The sequence below is a fragment of the Ooceraea biroi genome, chromosome 1 (assembly GCF_003672135.1).
Source record: "Ooceraea biroi isolate clonal line C1 chromosome 1, Obir_v5.4, whole genome shotgun sequence".
Classification (NCBI taxonomy): Eukaryota; Metazoa; Arthropoda; class Insecta; order Hymenoptera; family Formicidae; genus Ooceraea; species Ooceraea biroi.
Genome location: NC_039506.1, coordinates 5,130,550 through 5,136,243, shown reverse-complemented (window position 1 = coordinate 5,136,243; position 5,694 = coordinate 5,130,550). Strand labels below are relative to the sequence as shown.

The 5,694-nt window shown below is 39.1% G+C and overlaps 1 long non-coding RNA gene across 1 annotated transcript; it reads left to right on the top strand.

Moving 5' to 3' along the window:
- Nucleotides 1–750: 750 nt before the first annotated feature.
- LOC113561993 lies at nucleotides 751–2,688 on the top strand. Its single transcript, XR_003406549.1, has 2 exons — nucleotides 751–2,223; nucleotides 2,350–2,688. It is a non-coding gene; the product is annotated as an uncharacterized LOC113561993 (long non-coding RNA).
- Nucleotides 2,689–5,694: the final 3,006 nt, after the last annotated feature.

Sequence of the window (5,694 nt, the reverse complement as noted above, 5' to 3'; positions counted from 1 at the left end):
GGAGTTCCGAGAATACTAGGAATACCACAACGTTGTTGCAGAATGTGATTGATCCAATCACGCAGCTCATGACGCTGCGTTGTTAAATGGCGTAGGTCACTGTGCAAATTTACTTTTTAAATATGCTTTTGTGACAAAGCAACCGCGACACGAGGCAATGAAAGATTCTCCCGCAGCGTATATTATTTTGCGTAATTCACGCGACCAATTTCGCAATTTTCCACGATTTGATATTACGCCGAGATGATGATGCCGCTTACGCCGTGCAATGCCGCAAATAATGTAATTGCCATCGCTTTAGGATAATTGCTAGAAAGAATTGCCGGGGCTCAAACCTTTCTCGTAAATAACGGAGCGTTGCTCCGTGAAAAACGAGACGCTCATCATTTCGTACCTAGTTTTGTGCGAAATACGGAAAGTAGCGATCTATTCATTCATTTACAATGACTTGGAAAAAATAAATATAACAAAGCTTTCAAACTTTAAAATGATATCAATGTTTAGAACAATTATATTCTCTGTGAATTGAAGATTATTTGCTGATTTCGATTTTAATATCTGACAAATAATAAAATACAGAAAAATGATTCATTATATTTCTTAATCAAACGTTTTTCATTCTCTCGAAACACTTCATATCGTGCGCATATGTGCGCGTTCAGTTTTATCGTACAAAATTTTATCAAGTGTGATTAATAAAAATAATTACTTTGAAACCTATTTAACAGCAGTTATTGTTACTCGATCAGCTAATTGGATATTAATCGTGGCACTTACTGATCATTTATCGCATTATTTCGTCAGTTGCAGACTGAAAATTACAGAAAATCGTCGAGTCGTTTTACGCCGGCTGAAGTGATGTTCACTTGTTCATTCGTGTAATCCTTTTGCGAGAATCAAGCAGAATCAAATCACTGCAAATTGAACTCGCCGTGATATCTGTCGACAAGAATGAGGGACGAGAGGAAAGAATACCCGAGATGGTAGAAGCGCGGTGATACGGCGGCGGATTATTAAGATAATTGCATAGGAGAAGCACAAGATGAGGGGGTCGACCATGAGATAGGAATGCATTTTACTTTACGGGTGGGCCGCTTTCACCTGCGGCAATTCCGAAGACACGAGGCGATAGGATAAAGCCTCTTTGTTTTCATCATCAATTAGCATCATTCATGACAGCAATGTCGCTTTTCTAGGACACCCCGTCTTTGAACCGACTTTTGCTAAATGAAAATCTATTCGATTTGTCACTCAAGCAATCGACTAGAAAGATAATCTGCAATAGTGATCTATTATTACACGAAGGAAAAATATATTTTGCACATTATAGAGGATGTATCTCTTTTACAGGGCCATTTCTACAGGATCATTTCTTCATTTGTTTTTTATTAAATTATAAATTAAATTTCATTTTTGCTGGAATTATTTCCCTGTAATCACAATATTTCACATTTATATGAAATATATGTTTATTAATATATTTCATAAGTTTATCACGTGTCTTTATCAAAATTCTAAGCATATCCATCAATATCCCAATAAAACGCATAATTTTGTAAAATAAGTCATGCTTCATGAAGAGCATGATAAATCCGCAAAGTCCTGCACGTAGACTGTCGCTAATTTTACAAATCGCAACAGTGAAAGGAAAAACGAAGGTCTGCATACGCGTGAATAACTATACAAAGTGTCCACAGAAGTACTTTCTTATTCATGAATTTATTTAATAAGTTCTGTAAAAATAACATAATATCTTAATAAATAATTAAAAACACGTATTTTGAAATTGATCAATAAGGCACTAAAGATTGTTTAAATTATAAAATTATAAAATTGTAAAATTGAATAACGTATTGTTTATCGGACAAGAGAGACTATTTCTGTGTCAAAATATATTTATTTGACTATTTGAAAAATATGTATCTAGAAGAGCGCATACAGTTTGATTAACGGACAATGCTTAATCTTCCTGTTATCAAGCATATTTTCTTCAGCACCTTCTTTTCTAATAATAATGAATAGAATAAAACACCGACTAACCACATTTTACTTTCACAGCTTCCATTCCCCGCAGATATAAATACTTTCTATGGCAAGGAGAAATTACGTGTCTTTCTAATCGATGCAGACTGCGATTCGTGTTCCAAGGTTACCCACAACAGTTATTATGCAAATCAATTAATGTTCACTTTGAGAAATAGCGACCCATTGGGAAAATCTTCGGTAAGTGCTCTCTTGTTTACGAGTTCATGCAGATGTTTTATGTAGATATTGGTAAAACGATAGAATAGACGAGCTGCGGATTTCTCTCACTTTCACCCTCGTTATAACCATCATTTGCTTACTTAGCGCATCCATAGAACACCGATCAAGTGAATTAGAAAAGAAAAGCTGGTTGATTGGAGAAGGACGTCGAGTGTCCTTGCGGAAATCCAAGGAACATAATTGTTCAGAAAGGCTGGTCAAATTATATTTCAGTTCAAGGATTTTGAAACTTGAACGGATTATAGTTAAACTAATTAAATATAATGTCTTCAAGATTTAAGCTAAGCTTGTGCGATCAATGAAGTTTCGATCTTTTATAGTTACGGAATAATTTGAAATACAAATTCTATTTATTTATAGATATGTATGATACTTTTTCCTACAAATAGTATTTCTAATAAATAGCCAAAGTTCACTGTTTTCTATGTGTATCTAATAATAATCTATTTATCAAATAATTTGATCTATCAGGAAGGCCACTGTATTTTTGATCGTTCTATGCAGGACGTGAAACGTGTCCAACACCGGTGGAGCCGTGCGAATGTTGAAGACATGCAATCATCAGCACTCCGTATATCCGGGCATTCAATTCGATGGTTCACCTCGCCCTTTCACGGATTCGTCTTATTTCATATTTTGCTCGTTTGAATTTCGCACAACGGTCATTAAGAGAATATGTTCCCCAAAATACCACGCTTTTGAGACCCATATGCGAAGTCGACGGAAATACCAAGCAAGACAAATTCCAAAGAACCTGATTTCAAATATTTTATGCGATAAACCGCTCTGCCCTGTTTTTAGTGCGCGAAACGTGGATTTATATCCTAAATATAATTATATTAGACAAACCAGAACTGCAATATTTCTAAATTTTTAAAGTTTATATATTTTATTATAGATCGTAATCTAAAGCTTGCAAATTATTGGACATACAATTCATACCGAATGTTATGATTTTAAATTAACAGTCCGACTATAACTAACATAAAAAATGCGGAAGATAATCGCTTGGGCAAGTCTGGGAAAGGTACGCGACGCAAGATATCCCCAAGTTATTAACGCCAGTTATTAAGTCCGGAATGGCAATCAGCGATGAATAAACATAGCGCTCCGAATAATAGGAGGTTTACATTGGTTTCCCATCAGCCAGCTCGAGTTTGACTTGGCCGTTCCCGAAGCCATAGGAGGAAATCGATGTTCGCGGAGAATTACGAAAGTTCCGCGGAGTCGGGCGAGTACCCTTCGACAATCGCGGCTTCTATTTAGAGGTGGCGAGGTATCGTCGGATGCAATATCCTGAGAGAAGCGTACAAGTCACGTCGAGTGCCAGCGATATGCTCCAGACGCGGCCAGTGGTCGCGGCCGATGCGTTTCCTAATCCCGGAGCCCGTTCCTTCCTGCAGGCAAGAGGATCGTAGCGGCGCATATTTCCGTAAGAGTCGACGAACTGGCTGACCCACGATTCCAATCAGAAGTTGCATAAGAACGAGTAACACGCGCACACCTCCGATCGCCTCTCACTTCTCTCGTTCGCCTTACGAGCTCCGAGCCCCGAAGCGGAGCGATTCTTGCAAAGATCCTATTCTGGGCAATCTATAATTTGCGACTCTTAGAATCCGGGACGAGAGTCTACGCGTAACTCGATTGTCATGCACGTGTAGGACATGCCCGCGCAAGTCAGAGATGCACTTATAAAGTTAAAGTTATTGCTTTATGTATATTTTACGTAAGCACGCGCGCTTGGTAGTAGACTGACAGATTTGATGAACTTATCCACGTTTAAGAAATTAATTAGATATATAGTTCTTAATATCAATATTTTGGTAATAATTTTGGTAAAAGATATTTTATTATAGGCAACAAAGGATACTTGTATTCTTAATTATTCATGTAATTGCAGAGAAATTTGGTAAAGCGGTATCGAATAGGTAAGTCCTCTACGTTCGTTTGATGGACGCGTAACGCTATCGGCGTTCTACGCGTTCAACACATGAAACACCGCTCGAGTTTCAAACGCGACGCGCTGCAACCGGATCGCCGCGGAAAGAAACCAGAGCAATGCATGATAAATGTCGCGGAACGCAATTGGAAAATGATTCCTATCACGCACGATGATTTTCAACTTTTCTGCGTTCGCAGACGAACAAGTGCGCGAGACAATCTGCGAATGCTATTATAAATGCAATGCACTTTTCAAGATGTGATGCTCCCGTGTTACTGACACACAAAATTCAAGAGAAATCATTTAACTGTATTGTTTAATTTATTCTCCCACGCCATTATGTGCAAAACGATGTCTCCTAATATTTTCCCAGCGCAGGATGTTTCATATAGAGAATCCATAGTTTTAGTGGAAAATCAGCTGTTAAAATGAACGTCGAGAGATTTATATCTATAGCTTTACATAGATTCTTAATTCGCACGCAGCTCCAAATTCTCGTATTTAATATTTCTTAACTTTAGATTTATTACTAATTCTTCAAATAGTAATTATGATTTCTTAAATCAAACCATGGACCATCAACAAATCCTTGTATCTTTTTGCAAATCTATTTTCCGTAATTTTCCGTCATAAAGACATACAGAGCGACAAGGATAGCTTCATTTATTCGAACGTGGTCCTTCCTAATCATCTCCAATACAAAAGTCTGATTCTAAGCACTGAAATCGGCACGCATATTTCACACAATGCGATATCCTGTATGCACCAACGCCATGGGGCCAATTGAAGGAGAGGCTTTCTCCTGGTTCGCCGGTGGTACCCGGACTCCTGCTCGCGAGTTCTCCGTCCTCTGGAGGGGATTTCTATATAGCCCGTCCATTCTGAGAGAACCCGTTCAAACTGCTCGTGTACCACCGTGTCGACGAAACACCGCGCGCACGTACACGTACGTACGTTTACGTTTTCGTTATAAATTCGCAACACACGTACGGCGACGGAGACGGAGTGACGAGAGAATCGGGTCTAATTACGATAAGGGCTACGACAGGAGGGCATGTGCCGGTGGTGCAATGTGAACGAGTGCAAGGGGCGCGATCAGTAAACAAAGCGTTGTCGTCTTGTGGAGTTCGTAGGTGTGGAGGGACGAGGAGAAAGAGGAAGAGCAGGGAAACGGAGAGAAGAACGGCCAGTAGGTCGAGGGTGGTACTGCGGTGACCCAGTGGAAGTACAACCACCCTGCACAATGGTGAGTTCGTGGGGTATGCGTCGGGGTTGCGCGGTAAACCGCGCACGAAAGCTCGTGCGTTCGGAATCTTCGTTGTTCTGCATTTGCATGAATTGCAGCTGTTAGCATGAATAACTTGCACTCGACTGTAATTGATGCAGAGTGTGATGGACGTACTTGAAAATTAATTAAAATTAATTAACGGAACAGCAGCAAGATATTTCTATAACTGAAATTATTTTGAAAATAATTTTTGCATTCT